We start from the raw sequence: 27,935 nt of genomic DNA, 5'->3' as shown, positions 1-27,935 counted from the left end.
TCCGAATTGTAACATGGCGGTGTGTGTCAGTGTGAGAAAAACAGGGTGTTGTAATCTAATTTCTAATTCCACGAGCTCGTCCACACACGGAGCACCCTCTCCTTCAGTCTGACAATGGCGGACCACATACGAGCGCTACGACATCTACAACAATCCGATGCCTTGGATTCACTGGCATCGATCATCCTTCACAGAGTCCCGACTTGGCCCTACCCGATTTTCATCTGTTTTCAAAACTTAAAGAACACCGATAATGATGAAGCGGTGCAAGCAGAGGTGATGGGCCTCCGTCAACCAAGTCAAACATACTACTGTGACGGTATCAACGAACTGGTCTCTCGATGGGAGAAATGTAGTGTTCGCTAGGGTGAATGTTGAGAAATAAATGTGTAGACATGAACAATAAGGTCGTTGAATGTTAATAAAGTTCGTTTTATTTAAAACGATTTAAGAATTTTCACATGAATTCGAAGGCATCACTTTTCAGCAAACCTTCCTAATTTGCAGAGTGGCATTAGCAAGACAAGCTTTCCTGTAAGGCGGAAACACGTCTAACAGACTAAAATACTGAAATTTTTGTCTTGAGTGTAGCATTACATGGTAGTAAAATGTGAGCGATGAACAGGAAACACAAGAGGATAACGAAAGCTTATGAAATGCTGAAAATTGGATGAGTAGGTTGAATAACCAATGAAGAGGTACTACATCAAACTGTGAAGGAGAAACATTTATGACACAACCAGAGTAAAAGACGCGATTTGATACATCCTGGGACAAGAAAGTAGTTAATTTCAGAATGGAGCTAAGCGTGGGAGAAAGGGTTGGGTTAAAATTGTAGAGGGGCACCAAGGCTCTGCTAGAGAAGGCATGCTCAAGTGGATGTTGGTTGCAGTTGGTACGCAGACATGGAAACACTTAAACGATATAGGACTAGCGTGTGCAGAGCTCTAGTTGTATTCCAGCTGTTGACTACTATAAATAACAAGTTAATGGGTTCATTGCGTGGTAAATATAGACGATAAGCAACGCAGACAGGAATCTTTAAAGTATGTCACGTATGTGATTCGCAGAAGCTTACGGAGGGGTCAGTTGGGGGAAGACGGTTAGGGGGAGGGGGTAGGAGGGTAGCACGGGCAGACAGTGGATCCCGGCAGCGGCTGCGGCGCCAGAAGGCCGTGTGCGTGTGCCCAGGGGGCGACCCCCGCAGCTATTTTGAAAGGCGAGGCGCGGTGCGTGGCGGCGGCGCTGCCAGCTGCTGGTCCCTGGACGCACGCGGAGGCTGGCCGGCAGTCGCGATACGAGGCACAATGGGCGCGGCACTCACGGCGGACGGCACTATCGCAGCGCGGCTCGCGGCGGCACTGATCCCACAGGGGCGCGGCCGCGGACGCCTTGCCAACGGCAGAAATACACCATCCCCCCTACCACCCGAGTGCAACGCGTGCTATTGGCACCCGTCGCCAGCCTGGTGTTATGACAGCACGCCGTGTGCGTTTCTTCTCCAGAAATCTGCCTCGTCTGCCTCCCTGGATACATCACATCCATCGGATGCTACAAGTATACCGCTTCGAAATATTTCCGTTCACTCAATATATTTTTAAGATTCCATCACGAGCAAATCACATTTTTTCTCTCTCCACCTCATATGTTTGGTAATGTTACCCTAACGCCTTAGGTGTCTCTTTCTTTTGCTGTAATATACGTGGAGCTGGCTGAGAATAGACAAAAACTGGGTATTGTTTTCATATTCATGTAACATATGCCTTAATAATGCATTTAATTGTGATGCACTTCGTAAAATGGTTTCTTAACTAACATTCAGTTACATTTCTTCGCAAGCACTGGGATAGATCTACTACACGAACGATATCAGCATAGGAGTGATAACAGGAGAAGTAACAGGAGTAAGACGAACTGAAAATATAGTCAAAATAGCGCCGACACCAAAGCTTTCATTTTAGGCCTAAATTTTCGCTCCATACCAAGAACAACACTTTCAAAAAATCATTGTTTGCAGAAGGCATGTGAATAAACTGAGTTATCGAGGCATATGTTTTTGCTGAAAGAATTGTGAATATTGATGAGCACACCTACGATGTACTCACGTTCCACTCTCCGTTGTGTTTTGCAGTACAATAGAAAGAAACCCGCTGATCATGGTATATCATCGAAATATATGGGTAAAGAAGGAATGAAGTTTTAATGCCACGAGGAAGTCTCAAAATATAGTTTTCATTCGAGCAAACAACGACGCAAAAAGTTTGCTTTCCTAAGAAAATCTCTAGATGAATTTTTCGGTTCACCTCGCAAATCCTTTAATTTCAACAGTGTGGCGCAATAATTCTGAAAGTTTTGCTAAGAAGGATCCGACAGCTGCTTTCAGCACATTACATCGTATTCTACATACAAATAGCAATGAATTTTTGATTCTCATGTGATTACGGGAGCCGTCGTGAAATTTGCAGATCCCACTAGATTAACCTATCCGATGGGTTGTCTTCCATACTTTCCGCAACTTCACAAATATTTTGGAATCCACCGACATTTTCAGTACTGTATGTTCCGAAGCTCGTGTTTCACTAATGCGTAATAGTACAAAATCCAATTTTTATGTTTGTATCTCACGTTCCGCTTGAACTTTATGCATTCGGCAAAACACAGCAGCCATAATCTACTAACACTTATTTCACAGTGCCGTATGTTTCACTGAACCTCCAGTTTGTTCCGTTCTTAATGAAATACTGTACCTGTAAACAGTTTCTTGGTCTTCCTTGAGACTTCATTCCAATGGAGAGATAACATTTTTCGTATTAACTTCTCCTTCGTTCAGCACGACCAAGTCAATGAGTGTGTCTGGTATTCATACTGCAGCAATTCTTGATCCCTACTTATTGTTCAGTGACTTTCAATTAGCATCCAATAGAAACACCTCTGCGTTTAAACACGAAAACTGTTGTACCTACGAATAAATTTAAAAATTTTCATCGTTTGTGAATCACATTTTCTTAGTAAATCAACGTTCTTGTGTTTATTTGTATGTACATTATAAACTAAATTTTAATTATCGTATTGCGTCATTTGTAAATTCTGTAACATTTCTACTTCGCTCGTCTGCGCCACGGTATAATTCAGCAGTGGTTACCATGTAGGTCATATTTGTACACTTTAAAGTGAATTGTACTGTGCCTCCACTTTTCTCGCTCAGGGTTTCCCATTAGTCTCAGCGTAGATCGTGTGTAATCACGTATGTGCACTTGCATTAGACGTCACGGTATACAGACACCCCTTCTAGCAGCGGCGAGCTGAGCACAGTTCAAGGATGTTTCTCTTCAACGAGTAAACTGACTGGAAGTAGTTGGTGTCAAATTGAAGCGGACGGCCGACGCTGTCTAACACTAATAGCGCCATAATCTCCAGCAATACGTTGTTGAATAACAACAGACTTTTGTAAAAATTGTAGGCTTTTTTCACAGGCTTGTGAACTGTAACATATATTCAAGTTTAACTATGCTCTGAACATCATTTAGCTGCATTATTATCTTTATCAGGATTATGAACTCGTAACTGCAACAGTTGGACAATTACACAGTGACAATTATTGAACTATGTGAAAAAAACGTAAATTAGTTACCAACTACGGCGTGAACATACCTTATTCATCATGTAAACGTCACTACAGATATTCGGATTTAGGTTATGATATGTTCGATATGCCTGCCATCGTTAGCGATGATATGGCGCAGACTAATAGCGAAATTCTGCGTGACCCGCTGAAATGTAGAAACGTCTATCCTGTCTGTGACCTCACGAATGGCTGTTTTCAGCTTAGCAATGGTTTTGGGGTTATTGCTGTACACCTTGTCTTTGATACAACCCAACAACAAGGAATCGTATGTGTTCAGATCCAAAGAATATGGCGGCCAATCGAGGCCCCAAAGCAAGAACGCGGTCCTCAGAGTGTTCTTCCAGGACATCGAACACACTCCTGCTTCGATGGTGTCGAGCTGCTCCTTGCATCAACAACATCTTGTCGAAATCAGGGTCAATCTGGATAATGAGGATGAAATCGTGTTCCAAAAGGACTCTCTCACTGATTATTCCGTGACTGGACAGTGCACACCACAGTCACCCATTGAGGGTGACGAGACTCCTCGACCGCGAAATGCGGATACTCGGTCCCCTAAATGCGCCAATTTTGCTTACTGACGAACCCATCCAAATGAAAGTGGGCTTCGTTGCTAATCCAAACCATACAGTGCATACTAATTCTCATCGTGCCCTGAGGCCAACCGTGCAGTTTGAACGTAAACCGTTCAGGATTTATGACGATTTCATTTCATATATCTCAATAACTGTCATCCTGTAGTATTTGTTTAATACTGAACCAGTATAACGGATGATATTATTATTATTTCTTTCTTGTCTCAGACGTTATGTCTGGTTAAAAATGGAAGGTGTCGCGGACCTTGATCAAGCGTGACTTCCTTTTAACTGTACGGTATATGTTACATTGCATTTAGGAACTTTCGGGTAATTGAACAAGTGTCAATAATTACAGAATTCTGTAGTTGTATATATAAGTTTGGATGTAGCTGTATTGTATTGATGTACTGGTGGATATTGTGTGGTATGATTCCTGTAGTTGATAGTATAATTGGTATAATGTCAACTTTATCCTGATGCCACATGTCCTTGACTTCCTCAGCCAGTTGGATGTATTTTTCAATTTTTTCTCCTGTTTTCTTTTGTATATTTGTTGTATTGGGTATGGATATTTCGATTAGTTGTGTTAATTTCTTCTTTTTATTGGTGAGTATGATGTCAGGTTTGTTATGTGGTGTTGTTTTTATCTGTTATAATGGTTCTGTTCCAGTATAATTTGTATTCATCGTTCTCCAGTACATTTTGTGGTGCATACTTGTATGTGGGAACATGTTGTTTTATAAGTTTATGTTGTAAGGCAAGCTGTTGATGTATTATTTTTGCTACATTGTCATGTCTTCTGGGGTATTCTGTATTTGCTAGTATTGTACATCCACTTGTGATGTGATCTAGTGTTTCTATTTGTTGTTTGCAAAGTCTGCATTTATCTGTTGTGGTATTGGGGTCTTTAATAATATGCTTGCTGTAATATCTGGTGTTTATTGTTTGATCCTGTATTGCAATCATGAATCCTTCCGTCTCACTGTATATATTGCCTTTTCTTAGCCATGTGTTGGATGAGTCTTGATCGATGTGTGGCTGTGTTAGATGATACGGGTGCTTGCCATGTAGTGTTTTCTTTTTCCAATTTACTTTCTTCGTATCTGTTGATGTTATGTGATCTAAAGGGTTGTAGAAGTGGTTATGAAATTGCAGTGGTGTAGCCGATGTATTTATATGAGTGATTGCTTTGTGTATTTTGCTAGTTTCTGCTTGTTCTAGAAAGAATTTTCTTAAATTGTCTACCTGTCCATAATGTAGGTTTTTTTATGTCGATAAATCCCCTTCCTCCTTCCTTTCTGCTTAATGTGAATCTTTCAGTTCCTGAATGTATGTGATGTATTCTATATTTGTGGCATTGTGATCATGTAAGTGTATTGAGTGCTTCTAGGTCTGTGTTACTCCATTTCACTACTCCAAATGAGTAGGTCAATATTGGTATAGCATAAGTATTTATAGCTTTTGTCTTATTTCTTGCTGTCAATCTTGTTTTCAGTATTTTTGTTAGTCTTTGTCTATATTTTTCTTTTAGTTCTCCTTTAATATTTGTATTATCTATTCCTATTTTTTGTCTGTATCCTAGATATTTATAGGCATCTGTTTTTTCCATCGCTTCTATGCAGTCGCTGTGGTTATCCAATATGTAATCTTCTTGTTTAGTGTGTTTTCCCTTGACTATGCTATTTTTCTTACATTTGTCTGTTCCAAAACCATATTTATATCATTGCTGAATACTTCTGTTATCTTTAGTAATTGGTTGAGTTGTTGATTTGTTGCTGCCAGTAGTTTTAGATCATCCATGTATAGCAGATGTGTGATTTTGTGTGGGTGTGTTCCAGTAATATTGTATCCATAATTTGTATTATTTAGCATGTTGGATAGTGGGTTCAGAGCAAGGCAGAACCAGATAGGACTTAATGAGTCTTCTTGGTATATTCCACGCTTAATCTGTATTGGCTGTGATGTGACATTATTTGAATTTGTTTGGATATTAAGTGTGGTTTTCCAATTTTTCATTACTATGTTTAGGAACTGTATCAATTTAGGATCTACTTTGTATATTTCCAATATTTGTAGTAACCATGAGTGGGGTACACTATCAAAAGCTTTTTGGTAATCAATGTATGCATAGTGTAGCGACCTTTGTTTAGTTTTAGCTTGATATGTCACCTCTGCATCTATTATCAGTTGCTCTTTACATCCTTGTGCTCCTTTGCAACAGCCTTTTTGTTCTTCATCTATAATTTTGTTCTGTGTTGTATGTGTCATTAATTTCTGTGTAATGACTGAAGTTAATATTTTGTATATTGTTGGTAGGCATGTTATGGGGCGATATTTAGCTGGGTTTGCTGTGCCTGCTTGATCTTTAGGTTTCAGATAAGTTATTCCATGTGTAAGTGTATCAGGGAATGTGTATGGGTCTGCAATGTAACTGTTAAATAATTTACTTAGATGTGAATGTGTTGAGGTGAATTTCTTTAGCCAGAAATTTGCTATTTTATCTTTTCCGGGGGCTTTCCAATTGTGAGTAGATTAATTGCTTGGGTGACTTCATGTTGCAAAATTATCACTTCAGGCATTTGTGGTATCATCTTGTACGTATCTGTTTCTGCTTGTATCCACCGTGCATGCCTGTTATGTTGTACCGGGTTTGACCATATGTTGCTCCAGAAGTGTTCCAGGTCTGTTATGTTTGGTGGGTTGTCTATCTTAATGTGTGTGTTATCTATTGTCTGATAAAGTTTCTTTTGGTTTGTGTTGAATGTTTGGTTTTGTTTTCTTCTATTTTAACTTTTTTTTTGTATCTTCTGAGTCGTTTGGCCAATGCTTGTAATTTCTGCTTCTTTTCATCTAATTGCTCTATCGCTTCTTGTTGTGATATTTTGCCTAACCTTTTTCGTTTTTTGTCAGATATTTCATTTCTTATAAATTGTGTTAGCTGTCCGATGTCTTTTCTCAGTTTTTCTATTCTGATCTGTAGCCTGTGTTGCCATGCTGGTTTTGTGGGTTTCTTGTGTGTGTTGGTTGGTTCTGATCTCTGCCTAGTGTGTATATTTAGTGTAGTGAGTGCTCCTATATAAACCAGTAGTTGTAACTCTTCCATAGTTGTGTTTTCATTTATTTTGTTGTGTATGATTGTGTTGATAGTTTTTATTGTTGTTTCGACTTGTGGGTTATTTGGCGGTCTATGCAAGAATGGTCTAATGCCTGTATTTGTATTCCATATATGTCAGCTGAAATTTTTCTTCTATATCTAACATGTGTCACTTCGTGTTCTATTTGTGCTTGTTCTGGTGGCTGTCTTAAGATTTTGTTTTCCTCTGACTGTTTAATTGATGCGTGTTGTTCTTTGTTTGTTTGCTGTGGGATGTTTGAGTCCATTACTGTATTTTCTTCTTCTTCTGATTGCACATTATTTTGTTCCAGTATTTGTTGTACTTGTTGCTTGATGTTTTCTAATTCTGACTGGGGTATCCGGTTATTTTTTATTATTACACGGATCTGATCAGCTAGGCGTTTTTCTGTTAAAAATTTTAATTTTGGGTATCTGGTAATAAATGTTGTGTATACTTGTGATCTGTATCCAGTTGTGTTGGTTCCTAGGTTTGTTGCTTGGTAATAACAGAACATGAGGTGTCGATTAACTTCATCTGACCATCTCATCCTCTGTCTGTTTTCCTTTTAGGGTGGTTGCAGGAAGCATATCGTGCAGAACACCTCTATTTGGATTCGAATCATTTTCCAGTTGGCTAGCAGTGTCGTTACCATTGTGGGCGGGCATAGGGTTCAAGCGTCGTCCCCGACCATGACGGCGCTTGTCCGAGGCTTCTTTAGTTCTGTCCTGAACCAACTAATCACACTAAAAGGGGGGTTAGCCCTATTAGTGGTTTGTTCTTTTAGTCGCCTTTTACGACTGGCAGAACATACCGGAGGCCTATTCTTTTCCCGGGCCTCCACGGGAATTATTATTATTATTATTATTATTATTATTATTATTATTATTAACAACAGAGAATTTTTATTTAATAATCTCTGAAGTTTAAACGACGTGTTTCATAAAAGATGCCTATACAAGAGGCTTTGCGGTTAGGGCTATTTTAAATTATTTTTCATTGATAAGTTTTTGCATTCTGGGTCTGTTTTCATTGTCTTTAGTTTGTCCTATTTCAGTGTTGAACCAGCGCTGCCTAACTGAATTTTAATGGTGCTGTTTTATTTGTCCAGTTAAGTAAAATGATTACATTCACGACATGTCTAAGGTATGCAAGCGAAGGGCAAACAATCGGTATTATATAACGTGAATCATCAAGTGCTGTTTTGTGGAAGTTCCATATCAATTATTTTGTCTTAACACATCGAGGCAAACCATCTGAAGGCCGATTACTACTGACCCTCGCTGGTGTTGCCGATCTTATTGGTATCACGCGAGTCTCATTTGGGGCTTACGTAAGAAAGTCGCGTTTATAGCCAAACGGTTTACAACGAACGTCATTTTGGAACAGCTTCACTAGGAACTAATCCAGTAGCAGCATCTTCTCACGATACGTTCAACTGCACCTTTTGGAATTAAAATTTCTCCCTTTAAATATAGCAAGGTGGGGTACAACTTAGTACTTTACATTCTTATGTTTTTTACCAATTCGGAAATATTTGCCTTCGAAATTTTTGACGCAGTGTATGATCGTTTGTCTTTTGCGAATATTTTAACGGTAGTTTTTTTGGCAGAACATTTTTCTAAAGCAGTGAGACAAAAATAATTCAGCTCCAATCATCAACGTCGTCGTCGTCGTCATCCATCTCTCTCTCTCTCTCTCTCTCTCTCTCTCTCTCTCTCTCTCTCTCTCTCTCTCTCTCTCTCTCTCTCTCTCTCTCCTCCCCCCCCCCCCCCTCATACCAGACAGTGCTTTAAATGACGTCAGGATTTCTTTTCTTTTCCCCTTTCCAATAGCATCTGGACGGAGTCATGTAACAATCCTCGCATCTACACATTATCACCGTTAATAGTAACTGCACTTTGAAAGACGTAGATAGGAGTAAACTATGACCGACAGTGCTATAAAAAGAACAATCCGTTATATCGTAAACATACTAACAATCAAACAACATGCCTACACAGTCTACATACCATGAGCAAAGTATCTAAGAATCTTTTGAGTGTGTGAACCCACAGCATTTAATACGATTAATAACCCTTTTAATTAAAGGTCACTCATAAAATTACATTAATATTGTCGAAAGAGGTTCGTCCGTATTAATCAATATTCGGAGGTAATTTTTTCTGTTCCACATTTTACTTAACGCACAATAATGAAATGATTGAGATCTGCTTCACTGAGCAAGTAGCTCATCGGAGTTTTCTTCGATCCAATTAAGTAAACGTTTAATCGCATGTACTTCATCGTTACGTAGCTTGTCTTTTCAGATAATGAAATTATTATGGGAATTTTTTTTACTTTAGCAGTGAGACAGAAAATTGACATTCTACGGATCGCAGGGTGGAATGTCAGATCCCTTAATCGGGCAGGCAGGTTAGAGAAATTAAAAATAGAAATCGATTGGCTAAAGTTAGATATAGGGGTAATTCGTGACGTTCGGTGGCAGGAGGAACAAGATATCTGGTCAGGTGAACACAGGGTTGTAAGTACAAAATCAAATAGGGGTAACGCTGGTGTAGGTTTAATAATGAATAAAAATAGAACCACTGGTATGCTACTACGACCAGCATAGTGAACGCATTGTTGTAGCCAAGATAGATACGAAGCCCACACCTACCACAGCGGTACAAGTTTTTATGCCAACTAGTTCCGACGATGAGATTATAGATACGATAAAAAGTTATTCAGATAGTTAAGGGAGATGAAAATTTAATAGCCACGGGGGACTGGAATTCTATAGCAGGGAAAGGAAGAGAGGAAAAGTAGTAGGTGAATATGGACTGGGGATAAGGAATGGAAGAGGCAGCCGCGCTGTAGAATTTTGCGCAGAGCATAACTTAATCATAGCTAACACTTGGTTTAAAAATAAAGAAAGGAGATTATATACGTGGAAGAGGCCTGGAGACGGCGCGCGCCCGTGGGAGGACTCGAACCTCCAACGGTGAGGGCCACGCGAACCGTGGCAAGTCGCATCAGACCACACGGCTACTGCAGAAGAATGCTGAAGATCAGAAGGGTAGATCACGTAACTAATGAGGCGACACTGAATAGGATTGGGGAGAAGACAAATCTGTGGAACAACCTGACTAAAGGAAGAGATCGGTTGGTAGGACACATTCTGAGGCAATCAAGGGATCACCAATTTAGTGTTAGAGGGAAGCGTAGAGGGCAAAAATCGTAGAGGGAGACCAAGAGATGAATACACTAAGCAGATTCAGAAGGATGTAGGTTGCAGTAGGTACTGGAAGATGAAGCTCGCACAGGATAAAGTAGCACTGAGACATGCATCAAATCTGTCTCTGGACAACAACAGCAGTTCATACTGCGATACTTCGTTTTACTGTTGATTTAGCTGGAAGTCTTAAGGTTTCACCTACGTTTATTGCCAGTTTCGATAAATCCTTAGTTTTTTCGTTGTGAGATACCACTATAAGTATTGGAAACGGCCATTTTTGTAACTACAGGGAGCGACTGCTCTTCTGTAATTTTGTACAGAAGCAGACGGAAGCTTTAAGAGTCGAAAGATATAGAAAGTAGTGGAGAAGGAGCGTGACAAGACTGTAGCCTATGCCCCACGTTACACTACCTGTTCATGCTAACATGCAGTGAAGGAAACCATGGAGAAATCTGCGTAGGGAATTAAAGTTCAGGAAGAAGAAATGAAAAATTTTCGGTTTCCCCTATAATAACGCAATTATGTCAAACATCAGAGGACCAGCAAGACCGGATGAACGGTCTGGAAAGAATCTTGGAAACGGATTATGAAATTAAAATCAACGAAAGTAAAACAATAGTAACAGAGTATTACATTAAATCTGGCGATGTTGAGGAAATTAAGCAATGAGATGATTAGCAGAGTAAAAGACGATAGCAGGCACACTATAAATTTAAGTGTCAAACTATTTTCTGAAACCGCTTATCTGGTGTGTAGCCTTGACAGACAAGAAGCGATTAACAACCAATGAAGAGGTACAGACACAATTGGTGCGATAAGAAATTTATAGCACAACTACAAAAAAAAAAAAGGACCGGTTAATAGGAGGCATTCAGAGGCACCTTTGAGCCCCGGTGATTTCTGCCTGAAACCGTAATATTTTGAAGTACCAATGTCTCTGCTTGAAGCCACCAATCCTGTTGCTAGGCAGAAACTTCTAGTGGTATATTATTGATGTCGTGCGTTGTATCAGTCACTTATAGCGTTCAAAACAATAGTCGGTGCGGAAGATCATGCTATGTGATAGAAGATTTACTTTTTTTTCTTTTTGTAGAGGCCATATTGAGTACACATAGTGAAAGCAGATATATCTCAGGTGTTGTCACGTAAATTTGCATTTGTACTACTGTTTTATGAGTAAAATCGACATGAAACCGATGGTACAGTACGTAGTTGTGATTAAAAAAATTATTAAATTTTGAGCCCATGTTTTACTGTTATTTAGCACTATAATCTGTTTTAGACGTTACGACTTCATGGACCTTTCCAGATGTGGGATTTTGTCTAGAAAAAATGTGAAAGTACTCTGGGGAGCGACTTCTGAGCTAGCAGGCGTGGCGGCGGTTGGAAGAGCAGTGGGAACGGCTGCGGGCGCAGCTCCACAGGTAGCGCCGGCCGGGGCTCGGGTTACGGAAAGCGATACGAGCACACCACGCGCCGCTGCCCGCTGCGGCTCCTGCCCCTACAGGGTGTGGTCCCCGTCCGCCGACCAGTTTGCGCTCCCACACACACCCCCAACGCAACAGCGGGAGGCTTTCTTGCTGACTAAGAGCGTCGCGTCGCTCTGGACGAATCTGGTCTCTCAGAAAAAATATTTCGCTATTACCACAAATGTATCCATAACAGAGTTCACATTTTTAAGCTATTTTAAGGTCTTCGGCGCCATGGGTACTATTTGTTATTCAAGAACACGAGACGCACAGCATCACCACCTTAGTTTCCACATGAGAACAGCACATATGGCTCGGCTCAGCGGCACCTGGCTACTTTGTAAGTTAACATTTGAGTTGGCCACTGAAACGTTAAGAACGAACAATGGCCAGTAACACTGTAGCGGAAGGAGGTTATCGATGTCTGCAACAAATTAGCAGTAACGCGAGATAAATCGCAAAGCAAATGTTTATTAACTATACTTAAGTGATAGGTAAAGTTATCAGCTGTTCATGCTTGCATTGTGAAACGGTCGTTTTCGAAAATATATCGTTATCAGGAGAAAGAAAACTGGCGTTCTACGGATCGGAGTGTGGAATGTCAGATCCCTTAATCGGGCAGGTAGGTTAGAAAATTTAAAAAGGGAAATGGATAGGTTAAGGTTAGATATAGTGGGAATTAGTGAAGTTCGGTGGCAGGAGGAACAAGACTTTTGGTCAGGTGATTACAGGGTTATAAATACAAAACAAATAGGGGTAATGCAGGAGTACGTTTAATAATGAATAAAAAAATAGGAGTGCGGGTTAGCTACTACAAACAGCATAGTAAACAGCATAGTGAACGCATTGTTGTGGCCAAGATAGACACAAAGCCCATGCCTACTACAGTAGTACAAGTTTATATGCCAACTAGCTCTGCAGATGAAGAAATTGATGAAATGTATGACGAGATAAAAGAAATTATTCAGGTAGTGAAGAGAGACGAACATTTAATAGTCATGGGTGACTGGAATTCGTCAGTAGGAAAAGGGAGAGAAGGAAACATAGTAGGCGAATATGGATTAGGGGGAAGAAATGAAAGAGGAAGCCGCCTTGTAGAATTTTGCACAGAGCATAACAATCATAGCTAACACTTGGTTCAAGAATCACAAAAGAAGGTTGTATACCTGGAAGAATCCTGGAGATACTAAAAGGTATCAGATAGATTATATAATGGTAAGACAGAGATTTAGGAACCAGGTTTTAAATTGTAAGACATTTCCAGGGGCAGATGTGGATTCTGACCACAATCTATTGGTTATGAACTGCAGATTGAAACTGAAGAAACTGCAAAAAAGTGGGAATCTAAGGAGATGGGACCTGGATAAACTGAAAGAACCAGAGGTTGCAGAGAGTTTCATGGAGAGCATCAGGGAACAATTGACAGGAATGGGGGAAAGAAATACAGTAGAAGAAGAATGGGTAGCTCTGAGAGATGAAGTAGTGAAGGCAGCAGACGATCAAGTAGGTAAAAAGGAGAGGGCTAATAGAAATCCTTGGGTAACAGAAGAAATATTGAATTTAATTGATGAAAGGAGAAAATATAAAAATGCAGTAAATGAAGCAGGCAAAAAGGAATAAAAACGTCTCAAAAATGAGATCGACAGGAAGTGCAAAATGGCTAAGCAGGGGTGGCTAGAGGACAAATGTAAGGATGTAGAGGCTTATCTCACTAGGGGTAAGATAGATACTGCCTACAGGAAAATTAAAGAGACCTTTGGAGAGAAGAGAACCACTTGTATGAATATCAAGAGCTCAGATGGCAACCCGGTTCTAAGCAAAGAAGGGAAGGCAGAAAGGTGGAAGGAGTATATAGAGGGTCTATACAAGGGCGGTGTACTTGAGGACAATATTATGGATATGGAAGAGGATGTAGATGAAGATGAAATGGGAGATATGATACTGCGTGAAGAGTTTGACAGAGCACTGAAAGACATGAGTCGAAACAAGGCCCTGGGAGTAGACAACATTCCATTGGAACTACTGACGGCCTTGGGAGAGCCAGTCCAGACAAAACGCTACCATCTGGTGAGCAAGATGTATGAGACAGGCGAAATACCCACAGACTTCAAGAAGAATATAATAATTCCAATCCCAAAGAGAGCAGGTGTTGACAGATGTGAAAATTACCGAACTATCAGTTTAATAAGTCACAGCTGCAAAATACTAACACGAATTCTTTACAGACGAATGGAAAAACTGGTAGAAGCGAACCTCGGGGAAGATCAGTTTGGATTCCGTAGAAATGTTGGAACACGTGAAGCAATACTAACCTTACGACGTATCTTAGAAGAAAGATTAAGAAAAGGCAAACCTACGTTTCTAGCATTTGTAGACTTAGAGAAAGCTTTTGACAGTGTTGACTGGAATACTCTCTTTCAAATTCTGAAGGTGGCAGGGGTAAAATACAGGGAGCGAAAGGCTATTTACAATTTGTACAGAAACCAGATATAAGAGTCGAGGGGCATGAAAGGGAAGCAGTGGTTGGGGAAAGGAGTGAGACAGGGTTGTAGCCTCTCCCCGATGTTATTCAATCTGTATATTGAGCAAGCAGTAAAGGAAACAAAAGAAAAATTCGGAGTAGGTATTAAAATTCATGGAGAAGAAGTAAAAACTTTGAGGTTCGCCGATGACATTGTAATTCTGTCGGAGACAGCAAAGGACTTGGAAGAGCAGTTGAACGGAACGGACAGTGTCTTGAAAGGAGGATATAAGATGAACATCAACAAAAGCAAAACGAGGATAATGGAATGTAGTCGAATTAAGTCGGATGATGCTGAGGGAATTAGATTAAGAAATGAGACACTTAAAGAAGTAAAGGAGTTTTGCTATTTGGGGAGCAAAATAACTGATGATGGTCGAAGTAGAGAGGATATAAAATGTAGACTGGCAATGGCAAGGAAATCGTTTCTGAAGAAGAGAAATTTGTTAACATCGAGTATAGATTTAACTGTCAGGAAGTCGTTTCTGAAAGTATTTGTATGGAGTGTAGCCATGTATGGAAGTGAAACATGGACGATAACCAGTTTGGACAAGAAGAGAATAGAAGCTTTCGAAATGTGGTGCTACAGAAGAATGCTGAAGATAAGGTGGGTAGATCACGTAACTGATGAGGAGGTATTGAATAGGATTGGGGAGAAGAGAAGTTTGTGGCACAACTTGACTAGAAGAAGGGATCGGTTGGTAGGACATGTTTTGAGGCATCAAGGGATCACAAATTTAGCATTGGAGGGCAGCGTGGAGGGTAAAAATCGTAGAGGGAGACCAAGAGATGAATACACTAAGCAGATCCAGAAGGATGTAGGTTGCAGTAGGTACTGGGAGATGAAGAAGCCTGCACAGGATAGAGTAGCATGGAGAGCTGCATCAAACCAGTCTCAGGACTGAAGACCACAACAACAACAACAACAACAACAACGTGTGGGGATTGTTACTGAAACTTCTGAGTGTGCACCGAGCTAGTACCAGCTAACAATCGCTGCTTATGTCGGTATTACACTATCACATTTCTTTGACAAAGATCTTTGCCGTGGCGCTAAAAAAGGGTATTACACTGTCGTCATATTTTTCGTCAAATTTCAAGATGGTGGAAACAACTTTTTCTTATGCGCTGCAGTTGCTAGTACCACAATTGCATTTTTTTTAAAGAAAAGCGGCAAACAAAAAAGGAAACATACTTCGATGAAGCCGTAGGTATTAGAGCGAGATGATAAAAGCATCCAGCGAAATTTGTTACGAAAGCTGCAAGTGGAGGAAGTCAAGTCTCGTACATAAATGACTTACGAATGGATGAGAGTATTTCAGTATTTGCTCAGTAAAGTGGCTTCTCATATTACAAAACAAAATACTCTCTTGAGAAATGCTATACCCGCAGAAGACCGGCAAATTTTGACACTGTGATTTCTTCACGCAGGAGAGAGCTACCCTAGTTTTCAACACAACACTCTAATATCACATTGCAAATTAACCAAAATAATTCCAGAAACATGTGAAGCGATTAAAGCGACGAAGGGGGAATATGTAATGGTAAATGAATGTTTAATACACGATATGGGCAATAAGAACTATTTTTATTTTTTATTAATTTAATTAACGGAATTAGTGTTCCTGCAACTACAAAACTAATAAAAAGCACAAAACATATGAAGCGCTTTTTAACTTGTGATATCCAGAGTTCTATATGTCGCCTGCAGCATAACTGCCCATCAACGCACAATTAATAGCATGCACTGTACCCCCCCCCCCCCTCCCCCAATCCCACCATACTCCAAGCAAATTGAAACGAGAGCGAGAGAGAGAGAGAGAGAGAGAGAGAGAGAGAGAGAGAGAGAGAGAGAGAGAGAGAGAGACGAAGGAACAATTTAGAAGCCATGTTTACAAATACAAGGCGTCAAATAGCTATAGCGACACCAGCGCTCAAAGCGGTTACATTTCACATTGCAGTGAACAGAAGGCGTAAGACTTATGATCAAATCTAAGGCGAGGTCCTATATTTGATCACATGTATTTGACGACAGTCGAGATTTGACAAAATCCCCTATTACACAATCAAGTTTCTTTGACATAAATATTTGACACATCAAGTTTGACAAAGAGATATGATGTGTAATACCGGCCTTAAGACGATCATGTCCGCGACAGGTTATTTCTTGTACAACGCTAAGTTCGTAGTCTTGCACTGGCCGAGGGTAAACCACGGAAAACCTAAGCATGGATGCCCGGACGGGGATTAAACCCTGTCCACTCGAATGCAGCGGCTGGTATATCAGCTCTCGGCTCGTTTGTATTATGCGTCACCGTAAATTTGAACTATATTTCTTGTTAACCAACACAAGAACTTCACATCTATGATATTGGCTCTGATGTAATATGTCGTAAGTGAAGCAAGCGACTTAAACTTCATGTCATATAAATGTCACACTTTCTTGCATCAAATAATAAATAGTCAAAAAACCATCCTGACAACGGATGGAATATTTTCAGCCGACATCTTTAGATAAGAAATATCTTGGTCAGCAATGCCTTCAACTGTTGGAACATTAAAGTTGCCAGAAGAACTTCAAGACTCGCATACTACTGTCTTATTGAACCTAAGTCGATTGGGCCCTGGCAGCACGAAGGGAATGAAGTCATGAAAATCAGTCATAATAGTGATGCCACCAAAATAATGTATGTGCGCCACCAGAGGTAAAGAGGATAAAATAACAATAAAAGGAAACTCTTATTTAGTACGGTTCTGGCAGTAGCTGTACAGCAGATTTTTGTTTTTGGCACAGATGTTATCATAATAATAATAATGTCTTTATTCTTCTGTGATTAACCGATAAAAATTATGTTCCATAGCAGAAATTACGTGCATGTATTAGAATCCTCTTAAGTCTCTTGTTATTATCCTTAATAGGTGACTAGCGATCATGTACTTCAGTCTACGAGAATTTTAAATGCTGTGGTGTCTGCTATCCGACGGTTTTCCGAAACGCGTGTACAATAAAGATTGTAGCTCTGTAATATAGCAATGATACAATCGCCGGGGATTAAGGAACAGCTAAAGCCGCAGTTATTCCTAAAAGCATTTATTCAAAGAGCTGACAGCGCCTACTCCATCCAATACGATCACATTCCACAAATTCAGCCGTCTGGCAACGCGAGACAATGACAATGACAATATTGAAATGCGCAGTATTTGGATTATTTGACATTAAATGCATGATGCATAAGGTTGAGAGGTAGCTACCAATGAAAGAATAAAGTGTCATTTTTTATTTATTAATCGCTTTTGGGCAGCACGTATACAGCTTGCCTTAAAATTATTTCTTTAACATTTAATTTTGTGACAGTCTGAACCATTACACAATTATTCGTTACTTCCATTTAACATGAAAATGTTCTACGAACCATTTTAAAAAACTTTTACATACAGTGACGAAATATTAGTGTATTGAATTTCGTACAAAGGCGTCTCGACGTTTATTCCAAAGGTAAGCTAATAATCCTCATTACGAGCATAAGTCTCTTACGAAGGTATTTGCAAGAAAATGCATCTCCATATCTCCACAATGATTCCTAGTTGCTCGTAATTAGGAACAGCTGAAACCGCCGTGATTCCCAAAGGAAGCATTTGTCCAAAGAGCTGACAGCGTCTGCTCCAAGACAATCAGATTCCATAAATTCAGCCAAAGGAGCAGATCAGGCATAGTAGAAAGGAGACTGTGGTTACAGTTTGCCGGTCGATGTTTTCCATGGGTACTTTGTTGTAAACAAACAATATGGTGGTGCTGCATTGTTTTGATAAACCGTAATGCCCAAGGCTGCTCACAACGAGAATCTTCACACCAGAGATCTACAATGAATAATATTAACATTCTATGCTCTCAATATCCTACTCGTTATGACTACTTTTTTGGCAGGCCAACGGAAGGTTGTAGCGCAAAAAATGGAAACCCAACACCATCATGGTTCTAATGTCAGGTGACTGCTTACTGTGTGTAGTAATTGGCGTTGAATGAATGAAGACTATAGCACTTTCTTTTACATTACAAATAACTTCTTAGGAAGGATCTACAAACAACAGTTTTGTAAACTAAACATAAACAAAGCGAGGTTGCGCTGTTCTTAGCGGACGTCTTTTTATTCGGGAGAATGGACAAAAATCGCCACGCAGCCATCCTAACTTTAGTTTTTCCTTGGTCTCCCTAAACTACCTCAGTTAAATTCCTATCTGTCCCAACCATGTCAATATAGAATTGAACTGCTTTAAAGATGGGTAACCGCCTCAAAAATTGAAACTGCAGATTTTGTTGGTTTCGGTTTCTCGAGAGAGACGCATCGATTGGAATTAAAATGAGGGCGTCATTTCCTTCCCGTCTGTAGACAGCAGATTTAAATCTGCAAATATTTCTAATATGGAGCGACTATGGGAATTTTCACATTTTTAGAAAAACTCGGGGCAGGCCCGGAATCATGTTAACCAATCCATTATGTTAGCTGAAAAACCATTCCAATTAAAAAATTAAGGTAAACAGCTCAGACTTCCAAGTTTCAAATAATGGTGGGAAAAAATCGAGGAAAGAAAGCTAGATTAATTTTTAGATTCTAATTCTGAGATGCACAGCTTGAAAGCAGATTGAGGAGAGATTTTTATTGTTGTCAAGAGGGCCAAGGGAAGAAAGTCCTAGCGAAGTGGACAACTTTTTACATCATTACATTAAGTACTTTGTTCCAATAAGAGAGCTCCACTTTTCAACAATGCATGCATAGCCAAAATCGCATTGAAACAGTTATACGAATGTTATTGTTCATACTAGACTATTTCACCATTGGATGGCACTATTATCTACCATCTGACCGCGACTCAAGTGTTGTGAGAAGGATGATACTAATGTGCGACTAAGTACTTATGCCAGATCAATATACATTATCACCGAATCTAGTCGCCTTGGTCGCTTTAAAATTTATGCAGCAAAAACAAGCTAAATAGCTAATTTTGAAGTATGATGGGCTCCTTTATACCAAAAGAATCATCTCAGCTGAAACAACGGTAAGGAGCACTATAAAACAGGACCAAGTATCGTTTTATCCTCATTAGTTTCTGTACTATGATATATTTAAGAAAAGGAAAGGCAAGCATTTGGTAAGTCCTATACCGGCAGACTACATTGGTGAAAGAGAGGAATATTTACCCTACATGAACATCGGGCTTCCTTAAACAGAAGCCTATTATGGGAAACTTCCCGTAAACGGGAAGTAAGATGATGAGAAACTACTGAAGTATGCTACGGACACAAAGTATCAACCTTTTATAACCAGCTGAATACGTACCCTATAACACAAGAGGATTAATATGACTGAAAAATACTACATCCAATCGTTTCCGTAACAGGTTTCGTATTCTTTTTCGTACGAGCTTAATATAGTTTTGCGAACAAGTGGTCAATCATTTATAATACGTTTTGCATTCATTCATTTTTTATGAACATTGGGCTGTTTTCTAACGCAGTTATAAACATATTCGGTGGTTTAGATTCAAAAGCGTTTAGAAAGAAATAAGTTAGTTGGTTATCATTTAAGTGTACTGCATATCATAATTATTTATGGTAATTTTTCTGTACAACAATACGCTCAGACAGACACATATACACTGATCAGCCAAAACACTATGACCACTGCCCACCGCGAGGTTGAATACCTGCTGGCGGTGTTGCGGGTACATGACAAAGTAAGGAAATAATGTAAGCGGAAGAGAGACGACCAGGTCTCATCAAAGAACGTAGATGTCGGAGGATCCCCCACTGTGTAATCCAGGATAGGCAGCGACCTGTGCCAGATCTGACGATAGAATACAATGCTGGTGCGCGCACAAGTGTTTCGGAGCACACTGTTCAAAGGCTATTGTTGAACATGGAGCTCCACATCACACGCCCCGTAAGTGTTCCTACGCTGACCCAACGACATCGTCAGCTAACTGCGGTGTAGACAGCATCACTGAGTTTTCACCGATTATCAATAGAAACGTGTCGCCTGTCGAATGAATCTCATTTCTTGTTATAACAGATCGATGGTTGGGTACTTACACGCTATCATCCAGGCGAATGGTTGCACGTAACATGCAACGCGCCAAAGATGCAGGCCAGTGAGGCCAGAATTTTGAAATGGGCTTCCATAGGGTCTGTGGTAGTAGTAGAAGGCATCAACAGCAGTGAAGTACATAAACATTATTGCAGGCCACCTGCCCCGTTTCATGCTTTAAGTCTCCCCCTACGATGATATATTCCAGCAGGAAGGTCAGAATCGTGCTTCAGAGGCTTGCGGGGATTTATAGTGAAATCACATTTATGTCTTGGCCAGCAAATGTGACTGATCTATAACCAGTGCAACACTTACCAGATCCAGCTGTGCGTCCGTAATCCACCATCCCATAATTTGCGGAAATTGCTTGACCTGTGCGTAGACACCTGGTGACATACATTTCTGGAATCCTGTCAAGGACTTGCAGAAACCATGCAAAGCGAATCTCTGTTGGGCTGTGTTTGAAAAATGGAACAGCATGGTATTAAAGAGGTGGTTATGTTGTTTTGGCTCGTTACTGTACATACTAGACACGACATCAGCTGCACACAAATTACTGTCATTCATTAAACATAAGTTTTCGGTTTCTTGTAAATTAAACAAGGGACTTAAAATACACTCATGTTTAGAAAAAATCTGATCACCTTGAACGACTAGAGAGAGGACGTTCATATTAACACGACATGTATATTATGTTCTGAAGAAATGCTTAGCATTTGACTCTTGTCGGCCCCGGGTTCAAGGTCAATATGGATATCAGGACGCAACACCACCTACCGGTAAAATGTGCCTGCTGCTCTAGTTATCGCTATAAACCGAGGGTAATGGATGAGTGCGACTGGAGCAGACGTGCAGGATGCTTCTCATACATACGCACGAACCGTACCGTCAAAATTAGTGAGTCTGAAAGAGGGTGCATTATTGGCATGATAGAATGTGATGTACCCATCCGAGAAACTGCTCCTCGTGTAGGACGAAGTATTTCGGCTGTGCAACGGATGTGTGCACAATGGTTCACGGAAGGCCGTAGAACATGACGAGATGGGTAAGGTCGCACCACCAGGCCGTTCCCCGAGAAGATAGACACTTCATACGAATGGCACTGCTGGGCAGATCTGCGTTGTCCTCGGTTTCGGCGGAACAGTGTAACACATCGTACACTGTCAAGGGTGATAGTCCGTCGCCGTCTATTATGGCATGGGTTACGTGCACGTCGTCCGCTTCTCCGCCTACCTTTGACGAATGTGGAAAAACAGCGACAGGAATGGCATCAGACAGTGTTTTCGAACGAATCCAGGTTATGTTTGTTTGAAAATAATGGCTGCAATTTGGTTCGCCACAGACACGGGGGAGTGCCATCACAGTGACTGCATTCGCACAAGACATACAGCGCCAACTCGAGGCTTTATGATCTGGGGTGCTATTGGTTACAACCACAAATCACAGTTGGTGTTGTGTCCAGGGCATCGTAACAAGTGTTATCTACGTGAATGACATCTTGCGACCCATAGCCATACCCTTTCTGCACAACACCCCAGACGTCATTTTTCAGCAAATCAATGCACGACCACATGTCGCTGCACAAACACATGCCTTCTTGGTGTCACAGGATGTCAGCCTCTTGCACTGCCCCGCCAGACCACCAGGCTCACCGCCATTCGAAAATGTGTGTGAGATATGGTGAAACGACGGGTGTCCCAATGCCAACCACCACAGATAAACTTTTGAACCAGGTGACTGCAGCATGGACGGCTATACCACAGGACGCCATTTGCGCCTTACACGCGTCGACGCCAACTCTCATGGAATAAGTTATCAAGAGTGCATGGCGGACGATGCGCCTTCCAGGCAACAGGACAAATGCTGAACTGAGATGACTTAAATGCTAATCATTTCGCCTGAACATACTAGGGTACATGTCCTGTGAATATGAACGTCCTGTCTCTAGTCGTTCAAAGTGATCTAGTTTTTTCTGAACAAGAGCGTAGACTTGCTTCCCCATTTATTGCTATAAGGGCGTAACTCCATGTGGTAATCACCAAAGCGATAAAAATCACCAAAGCAGCTAATTTTTTTTTCAAATCAAGTAAAATTAACCTCACACATTTCAAAAAATGAATTTTTCAACACAGCAGAAAGAAATTCTGCCATTAAATTGTTTAACAAGACTGTGGAATTTTTTCCTTCCTCCTGAATAATTTACCAATTGTAACTAGTCCCATTTCCATTTCAGAAATAAGCGGTTCAACTGTAAGAACGCAGCTGCTTGTATATACAGGGTGTATCAAAATCACCCTATTTGGCACGTCTATATTTCTGAAACTAATAAACATATACAATGAATTTCGTTTTTTGATGAAGGGAAACTCAAAACTTTTTTTTTTCATCTCTTCATAGTTGTCCAATAACTGTTCCCAAACTGCAGCGAGCAAGTCTTGAGTTACAGCGTCAACAGCTGCTGTTACACGACGTCTCAGTTCATTCATTGTTGTTGCTAACGAAGGCACATAAACAGAGTCTCTTATAAACCCCGACAAGAAGCAATCACATACAGTCAGGTCCGGTGACCTTGGATGCCAGTAATGTAAGACTGTATCATTTGGTCCAGTGCGACTGATCCACCGTTCACTAATCCTCTGATTTAAAAATTGCCGCACTTCCAGATGCCAGTGTGGCAGTGCCCAATCCTGTTGGTAAATAAAATCGTACGAATCAGTCTCCAACTGGGGGAAAAGGAAGTTCTCAAGCATGTCGAGATATATGCTTCCTGTAAGCGCTCTCTGCAAAGAAAAATGGACCTTACACCTTTTCCCATGAAACTGCACAAAAAAACATTAAATTTTGTAGAGTCCATGTTGTACAACTTCATGTGGTTGTTCCGTACCCCATATTCCCACATTATGACGATTCACCTTTCCATTTAAACGAAATGTTACCTCGTACTAAACAATAGGCGTGGAAGAAAATTTCATCCTCCATCTTGCCAAGAACGAAATTAAAGAACTCCACACGTTGTTGTTTGTCGTCTTCACGAAGAGCTTGCAACAACTGAATTTTGTATGGTTTCATATGTAAACGTCGACGTAACACGCCTGACGGCCATCGGGGGCATGTTGAGCTGTCAAGCTGCACGGCGAACAGATTTCTGCGGACTCTTGAAACTATGGCGAATGCGTTCGACGTCTGTCTCACACTCGGGGACAACCCGGAGATTTGCCTTTACACAAACAACCTCTTTCTCGGAATTGTTCATGCCATTACCTATTGGATGAGGGTCCACACCATACCTAGTACGAAACTCACAATGAGCAGTTATTACTGGCACACATTGTGCAAAGCGTAGAACACATTGTGCAAAGCGTAGAACACATTGTGCAAAGCGTAGAACACATTGTGCAAAGCGTAGAACACATTGTGCTTAACTTAGAACACGCAACGCTTTCTGTTGTCCCGACATTTTTACTAGAATTGAAGTGGGCGCACACTTTTGCTACTAGCTCTTGTCAACAGCACGTTGTTCACTCACATCTCAAACAACGTAATAGTTACGATTTTTTAAGATCTGATTATTCTTTTTGACACACCGTGTATTCCTTTTTGATCTTAAATTGTAATAGCACATGTCCCCTGTAAAAGTGGTCCGCGATTGGATTAAACTATTACTACTACTACGTAAATGGACTACGAATCAGAGTGCTGAGAGAACATATTGGTGCAGAACACACGAACATGTCATTAGCAGACGAAATGAGAAACAGTTCAAAGCATTTTTCTTATTCTCTGTTTCAATACTAGTCTGAAGTTAACTGAAGTAAAAAGGGCACAGTAGTGAGGAAAATATCTTAAGATACGGAGATTTTCTATCAGATTTCCGAAGTAAAAACTTGGCACTGTTTCAATTTTTTATTTATAATTGTCTCCGGCCAATAGGAAAGCCTTGCACTCCTAAATTGTTACAGACTTCCAAGAGCTACCAGGCGTGCTGCACATTCATTCAGTACAGCACGTTTAGTTAAATGTCAGCTTCAAAATGCTTATCTATTTTCTCCAGATTCTTACTGCTTTCCGACCACACTAATTATGCGTCATTCCCTCTCCTCGAGTCATTAATTTATTACTTTGCTTTATTATCTGCCTTTCTTGAGCTGTGTTGTTTACTAGCCAAGACACTGACTATTCCATGCACTTCAAACATTTTCAGTATAAAACTACTTAGAATTAATTTTCTCCTTTTGGCACAGGAGCGCGCAAGCAACACTTTCTCAATACTGTGTTTGTTCGAAAATCTCTAACTCGTTTCAAAACCTGCGACTTACCACACTTTTTCTTAAATCTTTTCGAATAATATTAAATGAAGATAGATATTTATCTATACTCAGTATCTGATCTGACAGACGCAGGGCAATCGGAAATTGTGTAAATGAAAGCGGGAAAATTATACTTGTTCGTCTCAGCTTTTAAGCTGTGAAGTTTAAAACACTCATTTTCCGTACAAACAACCGTTAGTCCCCTTCAGTATTTGTGCATTCCTTACTATTCATCACCGTTGCCAGTTTCATGGCGTAGTATTTAGTGAGTACGCTGACTGAATCGAAACGGTCAGATACGTTTATTCAATACTGCACCGCATGGGAACGGAGAGTGTTACGCTTGCCAACTACTGAACTAGAAATAGCTGTCACGGCTGACACTGCACGCTGCAGATATAACATACGAGTAGTAATCCATGCACAAGAGGCACACTGTCCGTCATAAATTAGGAACAAATGTATATCAGAGATTACTGAATAATGACGAACTGAGCAGTACAGAAGGCTAACATACAGACTGAAAAAACTGTATAAACGTTACGAGAAAACAATCTTAACATCCGACAAAACTTCGATAACGCATCAAAAATTACTCTACATGTTGTTGCAAAGGGTTCTTCGTACGAATACTACGGCCCTATTCCATTCGTATGCTGATCGAGAGAAAAATAACTGCCTCTGCCTCTGTACGTATATGTTTGTCGTCAAGATCCCTACGCGGGATGGCGATAGCAGAACTGTCACAGTCATATTCTAACACCGGTTCTTACAAAGTTCCCCGAGATAGTTCCCGCAGTTTTTTATGGGTTGCACTGAACTTTTACAGTCCTGGATGTGCATTTTTAAATTCGTTCGTTGTCTACTCTGCGTATTTGATAAGACCTCCAAATGATGGATAAATACTTCACAAATGGTCATGCAAGCAATTGCTTTTGCAGATGCACGAAAGCTTCCCAGAACTCTTGTTTGCCTTCCCTACTACAGACTCTACGTGCATCCGATTTCAAGCGTCTTACCACTGTTGTTGCTCTCGTCTTCACATTCTACTGTAGCTGTGAAGAAGCAGCACACCAGTTGCGTTAAAAAACATGGGTCTTAGTGGGGGGGCGGAAACGGATGAGAGGGAAACTGTCGACGTAATCGGCGCCCGGCGCTACAAACTTCACCACGCGTGAACAGGCGTCGTTTTTACTTCAATTCTTGCTTTAAAGGTATTAAGCAGGCTGCTAGCTTGTTGACGTAGAGAATATCTAATAATAAATCAATACTTACATATATAGTTCTAAAACCGGCAGTATATTTACAATGTGCAACCGATATTTTTATAGGGCGGTAGGTCGACACTTTCCCCGTCAGTATATCGATATCTTCCGATATATCGACGGCAGACAATGCGACATTGTCAAAAAAAGTGAAACACTAAGAGAAATTCAGGTGTAGGTTTCAATAATTAAAAAATCGAGTCAAAATTGTAAGGTGAAATTTGTAAGGTGTGTTCAAATGGAAAGGTAAGATAACGTCGTAACACCTACATCTGATGAAATTTATGCATGTCGATTTGGGAAAACGTAGGGAGACGTCCAGGGAGGCGAATGTAGTGTCACCTCTCTCTGAAAAATTCAAAGCTGTGCCCTCAGCAGGCAAGGTGATGCTCATCGTCCTTTTCGACGTCCGAGGTCCGATACTTATCGAATTCTTCGAGCACGGAAAACCATTAACAGTGACAGTCAATAAATTCTTGTCATCTGTTAAATTCCGACGTTTCGGCGACTGTTGCAAGGCGCCTTGTCAGGATGTATTGCTAACTAACAGGGCTTTGAACATCCTCAACATAATCAACTTGTCTGTATAAGCTCACTTATTAGTATCACGTTGCAATCTCTTCCCCCCCCCCCCCCGCCCCCCCCCCCCCCCTCTGGCCTGCATGCATGACGCACTGATTCGCTTGGGAAGGGTGTCATAAATCAGCTGTTTCCTCTCCAGAGACAAGCTAGCCCACATGTGTTTAAACTGGTCATTCATATCCTGGATGCTGACACTTTTCACGTCCGTTCTGGTCCCACGATTTTCCTACAAGAACAGATCTGTAATCTTGTTGACCACATAAGTACCTCAACATCATGCAGAGAGTTCATACACATATGCACCATGCGTGGACAAACATTGTCCTTTCGCGAAGTGGACGCACGATACTATTGCATGAGTGAACGCAAAGACTCAAGATGAACCTGAAATACTGTTGTGACATCCTACTTTCCTCAATCACTGCCAGCATTGAGCTGCAGTCACACACTATAGGTGCCCCACACCACGACACTAGGGGTAACACCGCTGCTCTCCTACGAAACTTTGGAATAAGGGGGGCCTTCCCCAACTCGCCGCCATACTCCCCGGCGACGATCATATGCGGTAGCACAAAACCACGATCATTATTGAACATCAGCTGACGCCTTTCATCAGCCGTCCCTGCTTCCCAATAACGGCATCACTCTACACGCGGCCGTTTGTTTTGTTAACGGTAGCCTATGCATGATGTGCGAAGTCCCCAGTCCGATTGCCGCTAGTCTTCGACCAACGGTATGGTATGACAAGAGTACATTGCATGAAGTCCATTAGTAGTTCTCTCATTGCGGGCATAGATATGAATGGATTACGATATGCTTTGTGTACAATATGGCGATCCTCCCTTGTGGCGCTCAGACGTTGTCGACCGGAACCTTGACGCGAGTATGCCTGCCCACACGCGTTCCTACAGTCCATCAGGCTACTATAACATCCGAATGTCCCACAAAATCTAGATAGTGCACGATTTGATCAGCTGGTCAAATGAGGAACCACAATGAGACACCTTTCAAACCTTGTCGGCTGCTGAGTACTGTCTCAAACGAGCAAGTGGAATCTCCGTATCATTCACAATGATCACTGATCTGATGCCGTTCACACCCTTATGTACTCTACCAACACCAAAAGCGAACTGCACTTCGCTTTTTTATTAGTCAGTGTACGTTCACAAAGGTTC

The 27,935-nt window shown here is 40.9% G+C and overlaps 1 protein-coding gene across 2 annotated transcripts in view; it reads right to left on the bottom strand.

Annotated features, from left to right (window-relative positions):
- LOC124619921 (uncharacterized protein T19C3.4) overlaps window positions 1-27,935 on the bottom strand; it is a 284,127-nt gene that overhangs the window by 166,670 nt on the left and 89,522 nt on the right. Inside the window, exon 1 of one of the 2 annotated variants that reach the window (XM_047146562.1) lies at window positions 1,325-1,366. The exons of the other annotated variant lie outside the window; for it this stretch is intronic. The gene's annotated coding sequence lies outside the window, so the exon portion shown is untranslated. Of the gene's footprint in view, window positions 1-1,324; window positions 1,367-27,935 lie in introns of those variants that run through there. 2 annotated transcript variants of the gene reach the window in all.

This window comes from Schistocerca americana, chromosome 6 (genome assembly GCF_021461395.2).
Source record: "Schistocerca americana isolate TAMUIC-IGC-003095 chromosome 6, iqSchAmer2.1, whole genome shotgun sequence".
NCBI lineage: Eukaryota > Metazoa > Arthropoda > Insecta > Orthoptera > Acrididae > Schistocerca > Schistocerca americana.
Note: the sequence above shows the minus strand (reverse complement) of the source record. Positions and strands in the feature narration are given on the sequence as shown.